Here is a 20900-nt window from a genome sequence, read left to right as displayed (position 1 = left end):
TTCAGATTCCTCTCCAACACCTCCTTCACGGGGGCCACGGGGCCCATCCAGGTGGAGCCCAGCCTCTCCCACGTCCAGTCCTCCCAGCTGTTCCACGTGTGGAGCCTGAAGAGAGGCGCCCTGGGCCAGCCGGCCTGGGTGACGGTGGGCCAGTGGACCCGGGGCAGGCTGGAGCTGGAGGAAGGCGTCGTGGGTCTCGGAGGAGGACCGGGCGCGGGGGGCGGCCCGGGACATGCGGGCCAGGGGGGCGGGGGCCGGGGAGGAGACGGCCAAGGGGACGGCGCCCCCGTGGTACGCTGGAGGCCCGGTCTGTCCGTGGAGGGCACCCGGCTGAGGGTGGTGACCCTGGTGGAGCACCCGTTCGTCCACACGCGCGAGGTGGACGAGGACGGGCTGTGTCCGGCCGGTGTGCTGTGTCTGGACCCTAGAACCAACCGCTCTGACCTGCTACAGGGCCTCTTCAGCCAGCTGCACAACCCAAATTTCACAGTCGCAGACTGGGAGGGAGAAGGTGAGTTGTACTTTGACACATGGTGTAAAGACCATGTAGGATAGCATAGGATAGGATAGGATAGGATAGGCATTTATCATTGAGATCTGAAGCCGATTCTATATGTCTCCTAAATCCCAACAGTTTTCTGAAAAACTTGTTTCTATATCAGTGGTGCTCAATCTTTTTCATGTCAAGGACCCCCAAAATGATATGTATTTGGCCGCAGACCCCAGTCAAAATATCTTGTTACAGGGACCCCCAGAAGCCAAGATTTTAGTTAAAAATGTTTGCTTTAAAAATATATATATTCAAAGATTTGCACACATTTTCACGATTTTTCAAAAATAGCAGATCTACAAGCTCGTAGCGTGGCACTCGGTGCCGCGCTATGAGCTTGTATATCTGCTATTTTTGAATAGCCCAAAGTGTAAAATAATGCTTTTTAGCTCATCTAAAAATGACACAGTTCCAGGTCTTAATGGGTTAATCCTGAGGGAAATTCAGTCGCACCGCAGTAAGGATGAAACAAAGATATAGGTAAGAATAGAGAGCAAGTACAGAGAAGTAGTATAACAATAATATACATATATATATATATATATATACACATATAAAGACAGACAGTATAAAAATGACTTAACATCCGCCCTGGCCTTCTGCACCTGGACCAGTTAGGTGTGCAAAGTGTATGGGTCACCAATAGGTGGACAACTTTTGCAATCTATCATCAACAAGAATGGCATATAAATAAACTTGAAGACCTAGGTAGTGTAGTATCTACATACAGTATTACCAGTAATACAGTATGTGCATATATTAGGAATATATGTACAGATGTACTGTAATGTACTGGTCTATTGCACACAGCAAAATACAGGTACATTTTTATATTTTTACTCTTAACACGCTAAAGAGTTATTCTAAAGATGCTGTTAACAAGAGGGAAGACAGGGGCGAGTTCTTATTGTAACCTTATAGTAACCTCAACGTATATCAGCATTCTATAAGCGAATTCAGAAGTTACACTCTGTAAGGAATTGTGCCTTTTATCTAGTTCAAATGGTCAATCTTTTTCAAAGACAATACCAATGGCTTGGAGCCATTGCTCAGTTATTTTTGTAGCAGACAGCATATTGTGCTTGTACATTTTCTTGTTTTGCTACTTTTGTGCAACGCTGTCATACAAAGTGCGATATAGGGTATTAAATAATTAAAAACATAAAAAGATTAAATAAGGAGATACAAAGTTTATGCCCAACAGCAACGATATACAGTACAGTTTATAGATGATAATGTCTACATGAGCCATTAGTCATAATGGCAATTAGGTTGAAATGTCTCCATTTCACCAAATGTTCCTCATGGATATTCTTTTTTTGTTGTTTAACTCGGGAGTTACATGTAAGTTCTTTGCACCTGCAATGAAAATAGTGGAAATTAACTGAATTGAATTATCATTAGTCATAATTATGAGATAACGTTTTACTAATATGCTTCAGACAGATGCATGCATTTACATGCACAGTACCATCTTGAGTATTAGTTTAACAGAGAATGATCAATTGGGCCCATAAGGTGTTTTTGTCACACTTCAGAGTTTGATTCACTCTCTTTGCATATTTTTGCTCACACTATTCCTATTTTGGGCAGTGTCATGTTTGGGCTTGATTCATATTCCCCAAAACGGAATAAATGACCGAATTGCAGCATCACACAAGAGGCAGTATGTGCTATTACCACAAAGGAAATTAGGACACACTTAGAATGAAATGGTTCTAATGAATTCAATGAAGGCAGCATGCGTTGGAACAAAATGGAAACATTCCATACAAACAAACGCAGAGTGAAGGTCTTTGAATTGACCATGAAGATATTTCTGGCTTTTGTCTGCTTCAAGCTGGGGTCTTGGTCTTTACTGAGCACTCATGTCTGAGCGCTCACTGGTGTTCTAAGCCAGTAAGCACCCTACCACACTGGAAGCGCTTAGCTTTAAGCCATGGTAATCATTATGACACTTTCTGTCCACAAGCATGCAGGGACCACCTGGTAAGCCCAGTATGAGACTTCTGTTTTCTTTTTTTTCAAGGAGAAAGGCCAATTGTCATTTTTTAAGCTGTCAGTACTGGGACCAGCCGCCGCAGGGGAATGTCTGTGTTCCTTTTCAGATTTTAAGATAAAAGAAAAGAAAAAAATCAGTGGAAAACTAGATATAAAATGCATGGCATTCACTAGCCTAGCGAATCGCAGGTTAAATAAGATAGAAAAGTGCTGACACTTCAATGTTTCATACTCTTTCCTTCTAAGTTCAAGAGTTTTTAAAGTTATTCAGCTTGGGATCCAAATTACAGAAATACATTTCGTCCCACCCTGGGAACTGCGCTCATTAAAATGTAGCAATGCTCCCGTCATGCGGGAATCCATCCAATACGTTCTTATGATCCACGGTCAACAGCTGCAGAAATGCAGCCGGTGCACTTCTAAAAACGTGCCTATGAATATTCTGTTGCGCTAAACAAATGTCACCTCATCATTTTTATTTACATTTTTTTGGGGGCGTGTGGGGTGAAATTCATCTCCCTAGCCTTGCCTGATGACCTGCGGAAGTGCTGCTACGGCTACTGCATCGACCTGCTGGAGAAGCTGGCCGAAGACATGGGCTTCACCTTTGACCTGTACATCGTCGGAGACGGGAAGTACGGGGCGACGAGCGGCGCGGACCGCTGGTCGGGGCTCGTAGGAGACCTGCTGAGTGGGATGGCGGACATGGCTGTCACCTCCTTCTCCATTAACTCTGCCCGCAGCAGGGTTATCGACTTCACCTCTCCCTTTTACTCCACCAGCCTGGGCATTCTGGTGAGGAGCGGGTGGGGGTGGGGATTCATGGGTGGAGCAGGGGGGATCGGCAGGAGTCATCATTAGTTTCATGCTGGAGTATTTTATGCCTGCATTTTAATGACGTGAGAGGACAGGCCGCCGTGTCACAGAGAGATCTACTGCCACACTGTGAGTGATAGTCGGTGGCAGGATTAAGTAGGCAGCAGTATTTCTGTGATTTGTCAATCTCACCCCTCTGTGCTTCTGACACTATTTCAATATGGCCTGACAATATGGTCGAATGCTATTTCACGTCACCCTTTTTCTCCTCGAACGGCCCTTGCCTTCTGCTGAGGAACAGGCGATCGTTAGGGAGTCAATAATTAGTTTGCTTAGTTTTTGAGCTGGCGTTTTAATTACGAGAGTCCAGGCAAGCAGCAGTGGGAGAGTCTATAATGAGTATAAGAGGAAGCTGATGGGGGAATCTGAAACCCACTGCAGTCATTTAACTTCTCTCTCTGTGGGGAACATTTAAAATACTGTATAAGATCTGACAGTTTACCAGGGACAAACAGTCTGTGATATCAGAATGAGATATCCTCTCTTGCACAAAGTGACAGCTACTTATTAACAAATGATAGGCTGCACAACTTTTAAACAACCTGTGATATTCTGACAATCACTTTAATGGACTTAAAGTAATTGTCAGAATATATCACAGTTTGCTGATCAATCAAAATGTACAGTAAATTAGGCACATTTTAGAAAAACTACATCAATAGAGATCAGGTAACATTTTTGTATTTGGGGAAAAAACACATTAATATTTAAGTTTAATTGATACCATGACAAAATGTACTTTCAACAGAAATAAGAGTTGATATAATATAAACTAGTATTTATTCTGACTGTGATATCCTCTTAGGTGCGTAGTCGGGACACAGCAGCCCCCATCGGGGCCTTCATGTGGCCCCTACATTGGTCCATGTGGGTGGGCATCTTCGTCACACTGCACCTTACAGCGCTCTTCCTCACCCTGTACGAGTGGAACAGTCCCTTTGGCATGACCCCCCACGGCAGAAACAGGCTGCGTGTCTTCTCCTACTCCTCTGCCCTCAACCTCTGTTACGCCATACTGTTTGGACGCACTGTCGCCACCAAGGTAAGACAAGCTTTTGATGAATGGATATTATATACTTATAAGCCAGTGTTGTCCATTTTAGTGTGTGTGTGTGTGTGTGTGTGTGTGTGTGTGTGTGTGTGTCTGTGTGTGTGTGTGTGTGTGTGTGTGCGCGCGTTTAGGGGGGGTCAGTGGTGGAAAAAGTACTCATTATGCAGAATGTCCCATTTCACAAGTTTTCAAATGTATAAAATGTATTAAAAAAAATTAAATAGCAGATCTACAAGCTCTGATGCGACGCATTGTGAGCTTGTAGTTCGTCTATTTGCAAATGGCCGAAATGTACAGTATATATAGGGCTGAAGTGGGTAATGTATATTTTGTAATAATAATCCAAATCTACAAAGTAACCAGTGACTAAAGTTTTCAAATAATTGTAGTGGAGTAAAAGTACAATATTTGCCTCTGAGATATAGTGGAGTAGAAGTAAAAGTACTGAAAATTGGAAATACTACAGTAAAGTAAAAGTACCTCAAAAATGTACTTAAGTACAGTACTTGAGTAAATGTACTCAGTTACTTTACACCACTGGCGTGCGTGCGTGCGTGTGGGGGGTGAGTTATATGATTAGGGAGGGAGAGAGGTCAGGGCTCTGGGTGGACGGACCTGACCGCAAGGGAGGAGAGTTGTGGTGAGCCATAGCCATGAAACAGGAGATAGATGGGAGAGAGGTGAAGTAGGAATACAGTGATGATGTAGCAAGTTACCTGGGGGAGAGGGGGGGTGGTACTCTCACACTGAGAGAGGGGAGAGGGTAAGTGCCCCGATAGACATATAGAGAGTTACTGAGAGGGTGATAGAGAGAGATGACCTCAGAGAAGAAAGGGGGGGGGGGTTGGCTACCCCAGGACATCAGACTGAAAGGTACGGCACGAGCTGATGGGAGTAAATGGGGGAATAATTGGATGAGAGGAGGAAGCAGCGGGGTGGAGGGTTGGTAGGACAGTGGACATAGAGGGCAGACATTTTCCGGGAAAAAAAACATGGTGATGGAAAGGTTGGCATGGAAACGGTGGGCAAGAGGGTAAAGGGTAAATGGCCGAGCAGGGATGGAAATTGCTAAAGAGAGTGGGTGATACGGAGGCCGGCGGGCGAAGGAACCATGTAAAAGGGGAGAGGGCAAGCGGGTGGGCTGAGGGTGAGACAGCGAGCAGGGTGAAGGCCGGTGCGTGGTTAGGAGGAAGAAATGAGAAGGACGGTTATCGCTTGTCTTGTGTTGCGCAAGACTGGCTGTATAAATGAAAGGCGTTATCCGGCTAGGCGGGAAAAACAAATGGGAGTCTAATTCCTATCAGACTGTCCGAGGCGGTGTACACGTACGCGTGCATAAATGAATACATAACATAGGAGAAGAACAAAACCAATTTCGTCTCCAGCGATGAGAACAATTTATTTTGCTTTCGTTTTCAATTTGTTTCCATGTGTATATCTGGTGGCAGTGGATTAACCCATTAAGACCGGGAACGCATCTGTGTAACCACTTTATATATTATTTTACACTTTGGCTATTTAAAAATAGCAGATCTACAAGCTCATAGTACGGCACTGAGTGCCGCGCTATGAGCTTGTAGATCTGTTATTTTCGTGAAAACGTGTGCAAATCTTTGAATATATATATTTTTTAAAAAAATGTTTAACTCAAATCTTTGCTTCTGGGGGGTCCCTGGAACATATTTTGAGATGGGGGTCCGCAGCCAAATACATATCATTTTGGGGGTCCTTGACATGAAAAGGTTTGAGCACCACTGGCATAGAAACATATGTTTTTCCAGAAATGTTAGGATTTAGAAGACATTTGTAGAATCCCCAGAAGCAAAGATTTGAGTTAAAAATGTTTGCTTTAAAAAAAAAATATATATATATATATATATATATATTCAAAGATTTGCACAAACACGAAAAAAAAGAAAGCAGATCTACAAGCTCATAGCGCGGCACTCGGTGCCGCGCTGTGAGCTTGTATTTTGAATAGCCCAAAGAAATCTTAAAATGGCACAGAATGCGTTCCCGGTCTTAAAGGGTTAAGACGTACACTCGCGTGTGTCAAGCTGTCACGTATGACTGACAGTGTCACGGGAGGCACTGCTCTGCCCGGCGTGATCAATTATAGCACTGAGGAAAAAGAGTAGTGTACGGGGTGTCTCTCACTCTCTCTCTCTCTCAGCTCTCAATTATCAACACTTCCATTATAACATTAACGCATTCTCACTATTCAAATGTTTTCCACATTAAAATGAAATTCAGAAAAATGCACATTTGCTTAAATTATTCCCCTCTGTCCTCTCTGTGCCTTCTAAGCAGTTTACTCAGCATATAATGCAATAGAATATTTAATAAAAAAAACTCATAATATTATGACAGTGGCCCTAAACAAAACAGTGAGAATAACACAGCTTCTGGCATTGCCTATAGCATTAGAGAGAATGTCATATACTTGAAAGGTCATGGGTTCAACCACAGCAGACAACTCTGTCCCTCAACACAAATTCCGGTAGCCTATCCTTGAACACGACGATGACCCCAAACACTAACACAAGTCCACACACACACACACACACACACACACACACACACACACACACACACACACACACACACACACACGTGCATGTCTATGCATATACGGTCTCTGAATACATCCACTTAAGCACAACATCATGATCACCCTAATATTGAAGCCGTGTCTTAATGATTGAAGGCTTAAATCGTCCTTTAATCCTTTAAATCCTTCTGTGTCTCTTCCCCTTCCTCTGCATGTCCCTCGCATGACTAAAGTGGATTTATTTGGTGACATCAGTTAGAGGTCACAGCTCTCCTCTGGATTCACCTGTCGCGTCAACTTCTCTGGAGGAACAGATGTTCCTAATGTATATTCTACGGCAGGGGTTCCCAAACCCTGTTCCATGCCCCCCATTGAAATGACCTTAATAAAGAAAACAAAAAAAGAACATAGTAAAATATAGTCGATCTACGAGCTCACAGCGCATCGCAACGTGATGCGTTGTAAGCTTGTAGATCTAGTATTTTTGCTATTTTTGACAATAATGACATGCTCAAAATGTGAATTGAAAAGACATGTTTTATATATATATATTCCTCTCCTTTCCATTTGGCCCCCACATTGAAAACCTTTTCTAAGGTGTTTGTACCGTGTTTCACTGCCACACTTCTGAATTCTATTTCATCTTCAGCGTCTGTCGGTCCCTTTTGATTTATGACACATATCACTTTCATTTATCTGCGGTTGTCCTTGTATTGTTTTCTCGTCAAGTTTAGCTGTCATTCATTCATTTGATTACTTTGATTGTCAACTTGACATATTTCTTTGTCTGGTGTCTTGTGACATTTTTAGAAGCATTGCTTTGTTGTTGTCTTTTTGGTAAAACTTCCAATATAACAATGTCACGATAACAATCTGTTATATATATTGGTTCTTTCATCAAATAACCCCTCAAAGTAAAAGTATTTTCAGCTGTTTGTTCTCCATTTTGCAGACTCCCAAGTGTTGGACAGGGCGTTTTCTGATGAACCTATGGGCTATATTTTGTCTGCTGGTGCTGTCCAGCTATACTGCTAACCTAGCAGCAGTAATGGTGGGGGAGAAGGTCTTTGAAGAGGTATCGGGAATACACGATGACAAGGTTAGCCTGAGTGCAAGGACGCATGCCTGCGGAAGCATGTATGAAAGCACATGTGCATGTGTGTAAGCAAAAGAGGCGCGCACACACACACACACACACACACACACACACACACACACACACACACACACACACACACACACACACACACACACACACACACACACACACACACACACACACACACACACACACACACACACACACACACACACACACACACACACACACACACGCACAGTGTAGATACACAAATATATATGCATACGGCCACACAGGTGAGAGCACATAAACATACACACTCGCACAGACAGACAGACAAGACAGACAGACACACAGAAGCATACACAATAACACGCTTCGAGCATAAAGAAGCATACACAAAACACACACACTGCTAGATCTATCATCTGACACAAGGACAGGATAATGAGTAAAGAGCAGAATTATTTATGAAGGATTATTGTCTTGCGTTTCCTCAAGCCCTGGAGGGAGTTCATGACTGTGGTGAATCCGATATTAGGCTGATCATAATCTCAAAACACTGCCTGCCTGTCTCTCTCTCTCTCTCCCCCACCACCCCTCCCTGGGCTTCCGCTTCGGCACGGTGAAGGAGAGCAGCGCTGAGGACTACACGAAGAAGAGCTTCCCTGAGATGGCCGAGTACATGCGCCGCTTCAACCAGCCCACCACCCCACAAGGAGTGCACATGTTAAAGTAAGACACATGCACAGCGCACGTTGGGAGACATAACGCTCGCGCGCGCGCCCACGCGCACACACACACACACACACACACACACAGTATGCAGGCCCGCAAGCATGTGCGTCGTTTTTTTACATGGTTTCATGTCTGATGTAACCTGTGTCGAGGAATCCTGGATCAATCAGTAATTGATGAGGCAAACAGTTATTTCAAGGTGGTGGTGGTTGTGCTTTAATACATGATATCATGGGTGGGAGTACATTAGACGCACACAGGTCAGTATTAGTTCTGCGTCGAACACAGGGATCAGTCCATAGTTATACTCAAGATAAGAGAGAAGCTGCTCGTGTCATAAGGACCAAGCTGTACCAAAACAATAGATACCAGCCCTAAGTCATCGTGACGACTTGACTCTTATAATATGCTAAGCAAAAGGTCCATAATAACGATATGAGATATAATTCTACCACAATTCGTCCTCACCTTGCTCTTCAAAAGTACCTTGTAAACTATTGTCATTATTGGTGTTCTTCTTCAGTGACACACTGCACACACATTACATACACACACACACACACACACACACACACACACACACACTAAATGAAATACAGAACGCTTCAGTACAGTCCCCTGGCTGACACAGGCACACTTCCTTTAAACAAACTGTGAAAATGGCACACATTCACAGCTAATCCCCTCAAAGCACATCAAACACCACAAAGTACACACAGCACGACAGAAGCACCGACAAAGATGTTGAGATAGTTTAGCAGTGTGTGCGGGCGTGCGTGCGTGCGTGCGTGCGTGCGTGCGTGCGTGCGTGCGTGCGTGCGTGCGTGCGTGCAAGCACTGAATGTGTGATAGAGCAGAGAGAAAGACATGCAGCGCTTGTTTGCGAATATAATGCAGAGATGATGATCAGAACATGGTATATTGGACGAAGGAAGGGCTTATTTACATTGCGAGGTCATGCGATGTATAGCACAAAGTCACAGCAGTGCAGGGAACAGGAGGTAATAAAACACTCTGCTGGCAGAACTAACTGACCCCATTATACCGCTCCCTGAAATCTCCCTGAGAGAGAGAGACCCACACACATGAAGCCCACGAGATGCAGGATGACGAGGGAGTTATAGCTTATACAGTAGATGTACTGGATACTCTATGCACTTTGCACAGAGCAGCAAATGTGCACATACATGCACATGCAAACACACATTTATACACACACACGCGCACGCGCACGTGCATGCACTCATACACACACATACAAGCTCGCTCGCGCACGCAAACACATGCAAGCAGGCATATACTCACAGACCTGCTCCTCGGCCAAACATTGGATAACTTCCGAGTTGCTTCTCTCCCTGAAGGAGCCTATATCCTCTGTTCTCCCAGCTGGCTCTATCTGACAGGTCACTGCTATAGGCAGGCAGGAAAACAAGAGTTTTGTGCTTTCCTGGCAAAGACACTGTAAAGTCACCCTTTGTTTTTGCAGTAAATTTTGCGGAGTGTATGTCCTGAATAGTAAGGAGGTGATCTGATCAGCCCAGTCTAGTATAAAATAAGGCTGGATTCCAGTTAGTCTGGCCTGTGAGTCAGTGTTTGATTTTGAAGTACTTCTTGTTGTTTTTAAACCTATGAATGGCTTAGCTCCTTCCTACATTGTTGACATGCTCACTGAATAAGTGCCGAACAGATCCCTTAGATCATCAGATAAAGCTTTCCTCATTATACCTAGAATAAATTCTAAATCAGCTTATGGTGCTGCCTAGAGTCATTATGGTCCTACAGTACACTCTGGAATTCTTTTCCACTTGAATTAAAGGAGGAGTTCACCCAAAAAATGACTTATTTTCTATCAATTACACACCCCATGAAGCCTTGATTTCATGGATTTATTTTTGTTTTTGTGGCATTCCTAAGACAATAATTTGATGACCGTGTGTATTTCCGGTAGGAGACACAAATAATCTACTTTGTGTCTCCTACCGGATACATTAGCCGGTAGGAGACGGGAATCAAATTATTAGCTTAAGAATGCGACAAAAACGAAAAAGAATCCATGGATTCAAGGCTTCATAGGGTGTGCAATTGATAGAAAATAAGTAATGTTTTGGGTGAACTCCTCCTTTAAGGTCTGCTACAACAGAGTCTTCTTTTAAAAGCAGACCCCCCCGCCCCCCCACACAAGCTTTTAGCTAGGCTTAAAGTAAAACATTTATTTTAGTTTATACTGTATACATAATACCTTCTAGTTTATGTGCACGTGTGTGTGTGTGTGTGTGTGTGTGTGTGTGTGTGTGTGTGTGTGTGTGTGAGAGATATTGTAATAAAATGAATAAATCAGCTGCTAATTTAAAAATCACACCCTGTGTGAAGTGGGCGGTGTCTTGCTAGCTAATCACAATACTGAATGGAGTCAACCAATCATGTACAAAAGATAAATACATTTATTGAAACACTCTTTATGATGGAAGAAACCATAACTTGAAAAAACTAATTATAATTTTTTTCAGGTTATGGTTTCTTATATAGGGCTATGCACATGTGTCATGTGACACTGGCCAATCACAAAGCATCGGAGTACTTTTTGGCCAATCACAGCGCAGGATAATTGTACAAATTTCACAGCGCAGGATAATTGTACAAATTTCCAAACCTCACTTATAGGGGCGGTTTCACCGCCCAAAAATCACTGGTTTGTGTAATAATGTATTATTTACTTATTTTGATGACATCATCACGCAATGACATCATGACATCATCACAACCATGTAACTGTCCTTTAAAATGACTAGGTACAAATGTGATTTACCAAGAAATCAACCTGCTTTCTTACAACTTGTAAATTGGTTATCAGCACTGATTCGTGTTGGTGAGTGAAATGTTTCAGTGGGTGGTACATCGGAATCGAACAGAAAATAATTACTTCCATGGTGCTGTGGTAGTTGGACACGAGGTCTACTGCTTTGAAGAAGACAAGTGCAATCAGATTGTAGTGCATGTCTTCAATACAGTGTCTCTGTGCTGGATGATGTTACCCCCTGTGACAGCTGGAAGAGGAGAACATCCCCTTGAGGTTCCCTCCATATGTGGCCTGGAGCCAGCTATGCTGATCGAACATTCCATCTACATTTTGGTGGAAGGATGTCTTTATGCATTTGATGTCGACACCCACAGATGGTTCAAGCCCAGGGATTGTGGGAAGGTTCCAGAGAAGGGGTACTGCGACTACTCAGCCTGTGTCTTGGGGAAGGCCATATACGCAATGAGGGCTCAATGCACTAATGTCATCTACAAGTTGGACACAACCACAATGGTCTGGTCTTTAATTAACACCAGAGGCACTCCACCAACTGCTTCCGAGGGTTCCTCTGCCACCATCATTGGGACAAAGATGTTTGTATTTGGGGGCAGAGTGGTTGGGGAATACAGGCTTAACGGCATTAGTGTGTTTGACACAGAGACCAACTGCTGGCTTAGCACTCCTGCGCTCTTTCAGCGTCGCTCTTTCAGCGTCCCACAAGAACGCAATGATCATTCAGCCTTTGCCTACAATGGAGAGCTGTACATATTTGGTGGCCAATGCCATAACGAGGACTTGAATGATCTGTGGAAATTCAATCCAGAGACCTTCTCCTGGAACAAGGTGGAGCCCAAAGGAAAAGGCCCGTTATCAATGTATAGAATGTTATGTTGCATGGTGGGAGATCGTATGATCATCTTTGATGGATTCAAGCGATACTTCTTCATCTCTGGTTTTAACGCAGAGCCTGTTCACACTGATGAACTGTTCATGTTAGATTTAAGGCCTAGTCTGAAGACATTATGTAAGCTAACAGTTATTCAGTACAATCTGGATCAGTCAGAACTCCCACACAACATCAGGTGGGAACTGGCAAACCTGAAAGAAAACGAAAAACCGAAACTGAAAGAAATGGTTCTTCAAATTGTGCGGCAAAATGTGGGTCTTTATGACGAATATTCCGGGCAAAATCGCCTTAGGAATATGGAGAGAACCATATTCCATTCCGTCCCGGAATGGAAGCGAGTGGAGCGGAGGAGACGAGCGATGGAACATAATATCTTCAAGGAACTGGAAGTGGGAATTGAAGATATTCTGCTTAAAGAAAAGAGGTAACACTGAGTTGATATGAGGGAGGAAGGGGGAGGAGGGAAGGGACAATATAAGAAGAAAGAGCAATAACATTGACGTCATATTGTCATATTTTTTTTTCTGTTTTTTGTTTTTAGGAGCAACACCCCCTCTTACTGGTTCTGATTTTATTATTATTATTTATTTATTTATTTTTAAATAACACCAACTCATATGGGGACTATGTTAGAAAATAGGGTTTCTATGAAAACGAAAAGTTTTTTTGTTCTATTTTTCCATTTTTGGGGTTAAAATATAACGACATGGGAAGTTTCCGGTGGCGTTACCCAGTAATAGTGCATGTGGCATGGACGGTGTTTCATATGAGCATCTTAGGGCTACGCAGTCAGACGTTTTGACAGCTATATTTAATGTCTGCTTGGAGAACAGGAGGGTCCCTGCTTCATGGATGGGAGCCCTCATCTATAGAATTCCCAAAAAAGACAATATCCCGGACGATCCGTCTACCTGGAGAAACATTTCCCTCTTACCTACCATCTATATGGTGTTTATGAAGTGCATTCTTGCCCGAATCCTCCCGTGGCTTGTGGATGAAAACATCTTGTCTCCCAAGCAAAAGGCCTACATCAATCGGCAAGGCATGAATGAACATGTGTTTTGTCTCAAAACAGGAATTGACGATTTTAAGCATGGGTCTAGTGAATACTTTGCAGTTTTTCTGGACTTCCGTGATGCATTTGGCACTTTTGCACATAATGTCATGATAACAGCTCTTGAGGAATTCCATCTACTGCAAGTTTATGTTGACATTGTTAAAGATGTGTACACTGGTTCATTCATACAGGTCATCTGTGGTAAACAGCTCACAGATCCCATCCCTCTCCAAGCAGGTGTTAAGACTGGCTGTCCATGGAGCACTGTTAATTTTGTGTAAGCACTTAATCAGTGGTTAAAATGTCTCTGTATGTGTGCCCCCGGCAATATAATTTCCCCTAACCCTGTTCAGGGGTATGCAGTAGGGTTTAACACCGGGAATCCCGGGATGCGGGAATCCCGGGAATCCCGAGGTTATTTACCGTCCCGGGAAATGACTTCGGTTCCTGGGATCCCGTTTTTTTTTTCTTGTTAGAAATTACTACTAATTGTAGAAAGGCTGCGGACAGATACAGCGCGGAAACAATTGGCAATTAGGCTGCCTGCCACCACAATATCCTCGCCAACCGTGCGAGCATGGCGGCTTCTTCAGGCTCAGCTGTGTGGAAGGATTTTACTAAAATAAATGACGGAGAGGCTAAATGCAATACCTGCAAAAAAATATTAAAGTGCATTCGAGGGTCAACCAGTGGTTTGGCTAGACACATGGCCACCCACAGGTCGGGCAGCGGAGCTGGCGAGAGCCGTGAGACAAGCGACGCTGGGCCTCCTGGCAAACAAATGAAACTCGACTCCTACTTCGGTGCAAAGAAACCATTCAATGCGATTCTGGCCGAGCTTGCCGCGCTGGATGGATTTTCAATCAATGCTATAGCAAAGAGTGCATATCTCCGACATGCCCTGGAGAATGACGGCCACAAGTTGCCAACAAACCCAGACTTGATAGCGCAGAAGGTGCAGGCCTTTGCGGCGGAGCAACAGAGCCATCTGGTCGATGCCTTTAAAATGATGATACGCAACACGGGTGTTCGTTTCTCGCTTACAATGGATGAATATACCTCCCTACAAAACAAGCGATTTATGAACATTAACCTGCACACTGAGGACGACCATTGGAACCTGGGGGTTTTCCGGATTGAGGGAAGCATGACGTCCGAGAGAGTGGTTGAGCTTATGAATGATAAACTTGCAATCTATTCCCTTAACATGGATGACCACATCGTGTGTGCCACCACCGACGGAGCCTCTGTGATGGTGAAGTATGGAAAACTGGTCCTCCCTGAACACCAGCTGTGCTATTGCCACGCCATCCACCTGGCCGTTATGGATATACTCTACAGCAAAAAAGCGGCACAGCCTGCAAATAATGATACGAGTGATGATGACAGGGCCGGACTGGGGGGGGGGGGGGGGGGGTGGAGCGGTTCACTGTTTCAGCCCAGCCCTGCACATGAACTCTGCAGCCGCACTGAGGCCCCTGCTGGAAAGCATCCTAGCCCAAACATTAACGTAACTAATAATTGGGCCGCGCGACCCGGAAATGACCGTAATAATCTGAAAACGGGCTGGCCCACTGGCCCAGCGGCCCACCGGGCATTTGCCCGGTACGCCAAATGGCCAGTCCGCCGCTGGATGATGATGATGAAGAGACAGGCTCTGAAGAAAATGTGGAGGAGCAGCGTCTATCCAGAGTGAATTTACAGAGCTCTGTGGACAAGGTGATTATGTTTAACTAACTTTGTTACACACCGCAACAAACATGTTTTATCATTTTCTCACTCACGTCAGCCTATATTAGACCCATATTAATGTAATTAATGTTTTGCTATTTTCACCTATTAATAGGTTCGAAAGATTGCCAGACATTTCCGAAGGTCTCCTCGTTCCAACGAGATACTACAGGCTTACGTCAAAGAAGATTTGGGAAAAGAATTGAAGCTCCATCTAGACTGTCGCACAAGGTGGGACAGTATGAGTGACATGGTGGACCGTTACATAATGCTGCATCGCCCCGTTTCCAAAGCACTGATTGACGTCCAGCCAGCGCTTATTGTCAACGATGATGAGTTAACCAGCCTTCGGGAATTAGCAAATTGCGTGAAACCCTTGAAGATGGGAGTAAAAAAACTGTGCGATAGAGGAGCAAATCTTCTGAAGGCAGATGCCATTTTCAAGTTTATCCTTGCCGAGCTGGAGAAGCAGGACAGCTACATCTCTCAGGAGATGACGGAGGCCATCAGGACCCGATTCGGGGACAGGAGACTGAACAACATTGTGTCTTTGTACAGGTTATTATTATTATTATTATTACTATAGCCTATTATTACTTTACATTATGAAAGCCCATATATGGGCTTTCATAATGTAATACTAGGCTAATTATTATTATTATTATAGCCTATTATTCCTTTACATGAAAGTCCATAGGCTATATTTAACCTACACATTATTTGTTTAGGTACCTGCAAAACCCAGTCATTGTGACTACAGGAGATGTGCTGTTCGCTATGCCCTCCAAAAATACTCTGGTGAAGACAGCGCACAGTCTCTGCGAGCGCCTGTTTGTAACAGGTGACACAGCAGAACCCCAACCACCTGATGAGGGAACGGAATCAGAAGAGCAGAGTCAGACTACCGTGAGCCTACAAGCCCACCTGCAGCAAGAAATCGATGCCTGCATGAAAGGCCCAGACTTAGAGGAAAAGACTGGGAATGACCTGCAGAAAATCCTTTCGAAGGAATTTGCGCTCTTCGAAGCAACCAAAGTTCGCCCCGAGAATCTCCAACGCCTCTACTTGGCTCTTGGGACCATTCAGCCAACATCGGTGGAAGCTGAGCGAGCCTTTTCAGTGTGTGGGATTTTCATTACCAAACTGAGAAACAGACTGAGCGACAAATCAATCAAATTCCCCTCAAATCCCACTTCCTCAAATCCCGCAGGGAAAAGAAATAATTGCCTAATTTATTTTTGTTATATAGGCTACAGTAGGAGGTATTTATTATTTTAAAATGTTTTTCGTTCAAGAAAAAGCATGTTCGTGTTCTAGAGATCCATCTGTTCCATCTGTTGAAATTAAGAGTTGCATTTATATTTGCCACATACAACTTAAGTTTTTCCATTCCCCTGTATCAATCCGTGTGGATGTAGGCTAATTTGTCTTCAGATTACTATTTAGTGAAATCTTTTCCCACAAACTATACAAGTAAAGGGTTTTTGACCTGTATGAGCATTAATATGTTGTTTCAAATTATTATTGTGATTAAACAGTTTTCCACACTGTGTACAAGTAAAGACCCTCCACTGCACCTGTATGAATAAAGTTCATTCAACGTTCAGAAAAGTGTCATTATTTTTCTCATTGCGCAGAGAAGTGCACTTCTTTCCATTCAGAAATGTAATAGAAGAACCGTCGTCCACAAACACCCTGCCCCAGGTGCAAACCGGTGGCCTCGATCCGCGAAATAAATGGGGCAGTGTGTTTAGGGACAAGCGTTCCGTTCCGTTTTCCACTCGGAATGGCTCGGTAATTCTCCATAGACTTATCAGCTGTTGTTGCGCGATTCTGGCCCTTTCAAACAAACATATATATATATACTATATATATGTTTGTTTGAATTGATATGTTAATATTTCGTTCAAATAAAACGTTTTAAGCAATACAATGTCTACTATTCTGTTAAAAAATGAAGTATCTGCATATAAACTGAATTTTAGACTTTTTTTTTTGCCCTTTAACAGGAATTCCCGGGAAGCCCGGGAAAAGGTCTGAAAATTCCCGGGAATTAAAATTAGATATTTCCCGGAAAATGTTAAACCCTAGTATGCAGACGATGTCCAGATAGCCTCTCATCATGGGGAATAAAGAACATGCTCTCCAAAACCGATTCCTTTTTGGAATGGTCAGGATTAGAGGTAAAATTATCCAAATGTGCTGTATTATATGAAAGGCGGAATGGAGGGAACTGCTGGTATCACTCTAAAACAGATACGCTAACTGATTTCAATAAACCCCTTAAAGTCTATTCAGGTCACGAGACTTACACATATTTGGGTCACAAGTTTAATGTGGCAGGCGAGTGGGGAGACCAGGTCGAGGTAATCATTTCTGAGTACTCCAGCAGTCCACGCATAGCCTCTGCCTCTAATCATGAAACTGGAGGCAGTCAGAATAATAGCATTGGCCAAGGTACAACATCTTTTCTCCAATGTACATGTTCCACGAAAATCACTACGTGATTTGACTGACAAAACTGTGCACCTAGTGAGACAATGGACTGGTCTTAACACACACACAACACGTGACATTATATTTCACAGTAAACGTGAGGGTGGTATGGGTGTTCCCAATTTTGAATGGACATATATTGCTACGAGACTCTCCCATTTGTTAAATATGCTGAACAATGATGACCAGTATGTGAGAGAGCTTGCACGCTCATCTCTGTTCCTGGACCTAAAACGACGTAAGGTCCCCCTGGCATGTGGCTCGGATCCTAGCTTCCTAGGCTTCAGGAGGAAACCTAGTGGAAAGCTAGACAGTCGCTCTCCCGGCTTCGGTGTGTGGTCAGACTGGCCGGACTTAAACGATCTGTGCTGTTGGGCTGATGTTACCTTGAAGTGGGTAGGATCTAACTCTGAGACGATGGCTGTCTCGGGGGACTTTATATCTGACTCCAGTATCTCTGTCAGAGCATCTATGACTGTGTGTGGAGCAGAACACTCCCACTGACTAATGCCCGAGGCCGCCTCTTATGGGCACAACAGCAAAGGCAGCGGCAGGGAAGACTGCATGTCTCCCTGCTGCGGACCACTCTGTCTCTCACTCTGTGTTAATTTTTTTTGCTTTAGACAAATGCATTGTTGTCTTTACTCTGAAAGCGAGGTTGCAGGTTTTACCATCTAAACTTAACCTCTCCATCTGGTTTCCAGGCAACCATGCTCCTCACTGTATACATCATGGTCATGAACAAATAGCTGAAACCATGTCCCACATCTTAAATGGGTGCCATGTATACAGGGGACTCTACATAAGTAGGCATGACAGAATAGTGGATTTGATATAAAAAAATATCATTTCTATTTTCAGGTCTTCCATCATGCTGTATAAGCATTCTACCGTGAAGCCGAGCATGTTTAACCTGTGTAACGATGATTCTGTGTTCTCTAACATTTCAGCTAACACCCCTGATGTCATTGTTGTTAATGAAAACCATAGGGAGGTGTTCATTCTCGAGGTCGGCTGTACTTTGATTACAGCTTAGACTAAGGAAGCCTTCCTAACCAAAGTGCTAAAATATCATCAGCTAGAGCAGACCATCTCTCAGCTAGGCTACAGATGTAAACTTTTTGTTTTTATCTTTGGTAGTGTAGGACACGTGCACAAGTTGGTTGTGAGGGGCCTGCAAATGGCCGGCCTCTCCAAAAGGAGGGCTAAACAATTAGCAAGGTACTGCTCAATATCAGCTATTATAGGAAGCCGCTCAATTTGGAGGAGGCGTTGTTTCCATTACCCATGACTGTTGTCCGCTGTGTTTGACAAGTACTGTATGCCATCTTTTGTTTTGTATGTAACAATGCTCTGCTTTACATGCACTTTGTAACTGGCTGTTTTCCCTTTATCTGACTGCACTGGCAGTGTTTATGTCCTTTGTACATCTTGTACTTCTGTTTATGTGGACATAAATAAATATTTCAAATGTGCTTGTGTGTGCTTTGAGTGAAAAAGAGAGTTTGCATGCGCATTCATGCATGTAGTAGATTTAGAAGTGTGTGTGCGCGTAAAATTAGGTGCAGAGGTGATTACATTTTATTGAATGGATCTGAAGTGCACGTGTCTGCGGTTGTGTCAGTGTACACACTGATTCCAGCTTAAATTAACACATGGGTGTAAAAAATAATTGGCTACTCTAAATTTTAAAACAAAAAAATAGGGGGAAAAACTATAATAAATGAATATTCTGAGTTAAATGAACACTGAGGATTTAGTCTGTCCATCATGTATGTGTTTCAGTGTACATCCCAGCCAGTGCATAGTGTTGTTTGTCATGGTGAAACTCTCCACTGGCGGATATGGTCAGCAGTGTCTGAGTCTATCGGGGAATAATTGGGGGATATTAGGGTCAATCAGATCGATATACATATGTAGCAGTTGAGCCGAGGACTCTCCGGAGGTCCATCTGACGCTTTATCAGTCCACAGCAGAGACTGTAGGTAATGTATGTGTTCACGCAGCGTATTAGCATGCAGCTAATTAGCATGCAGCTAATCTCATCCCCACAATAAATGGGAGAGTGACACTGTGACAACTCGTACACAAGCTCAGGGAGCCCTAGGAGGGAGTAGATGAGGTGAATCCAATACGTTCCAGGTCTTGGGAAATTGCACCCAAAAAAAAAGAAAAAGGTAGCAAATTGAGTGTTTTTGCAAGATCGTAGATTTGCACAAAAGACACCTGATACTCATTTAGTATGGGACTCTATTAAATGCTCTACCTCACTCTTATGGTGTCTGTGTGTCTGTCTTTTTCTGTCTGTCTGTCTGTGTGGGCGTGTGCGTGTGCGTGTGTGTGTGTGTGCACACGTGTGTGTGTGTGTGTGTGTGTTTGTGCTGAAGGACAGATCCTCCTACCCTGGATGCCTTCATCATGGATAAGGCCCTGCTAGACTTTGAGGTGTCCATTGATGCTGACTGCAAACTGCTCACAGTGGGCAAACCATTCGCAATAGAGGGTATGTACACACGCAGAGTCGCAGACACACACACTTGACGCACGCGCACACACACACACACACACACACACACAGGCACACAATTCACAATTACAATTTACAACAATTTAGGCATTTAGCAGATGAGCTACTTACATAGTGCAATATCGGCATAAATGTTATAAATGGCATAAATGGCATGAAGCCCAGTCAGCCAATGGCCGGGTAAATTCAATTGTCATTACACAGAGGGCAAAGAAAACAATTAAGTGCTACAAAGTAACTAGGTTACCAGGTAAACATCAAACCTAGCATCTGTCTAAACATATAACATACGTAGGTACGTGACATACTTGGTGGACAGCATACATCTACAACATACTGTAGCTTCTATCGAAAATAGGCAACAAGAAGTGATAGAAGGAATGAGGAGTGCTAAGGTGTGAGGTATAGCGTTTCCCAAGCTTATTTTTTCTTTTTTCCTGTCCTGTTCGTTCATAAGACTGATTGCCCCGGGGAAGTAGCTGTATAGCAATCTACTGCCGACGGCTCCGTGGCTACGGAGCCACTTGCCACTTGGCA

The 20900-nt window shown here is 43.6% G+C and overlaps 1 pseudogene across 1 annotated transcript in view; it reads left to right on the top strand.

Annotated features, from left to right (window-relative positions):
- The window catches only part of LOC308074109 (glutamate receptor ionotropic, NMDA 3B-like), a 79032-nt pseudogene that overhangs the window by 39869 nt on the left and 18263 nt on the right, over positions 1-20900 (top strand). Inside the window, exons 6-11 of the transcript in view lie at positions 6-511; positions 3075-3346; positions 4233-4469; positions 7982-8128; positions 8652-8845; positions 20224-20339. The product of the transcript in view is annotated as a glutamate receptor ionotropic, NMDA 3B-like (transcript). The remainder of the gene's footprint in view (positions 1-5; positions 512-3074; positions 3347-4232; positions 4470-7981; positions 8129-8651; positions 8846-20223; positions 20340-20900) is intronic.

The sequence above is a fragment of the Gymnoscopelus braueri genome (genome assembly GCF_963280865.1).
Source record: "Gymnoscopelus braueri genome assembly, chromosome: 19".
Classification (NCBI taxonomy): Eukaryota; Metazoa; Chordata; class Actinopteri; order Myctophiformes; family Myctophidae; genus Gymnoscopelus; species Gymnoscopelus braueri.
The sequence above is the reverse complement of the archived record's forward strand: the minus strand, read 5'-3'. Positions and strand labels throughout refer to the sequence as shown.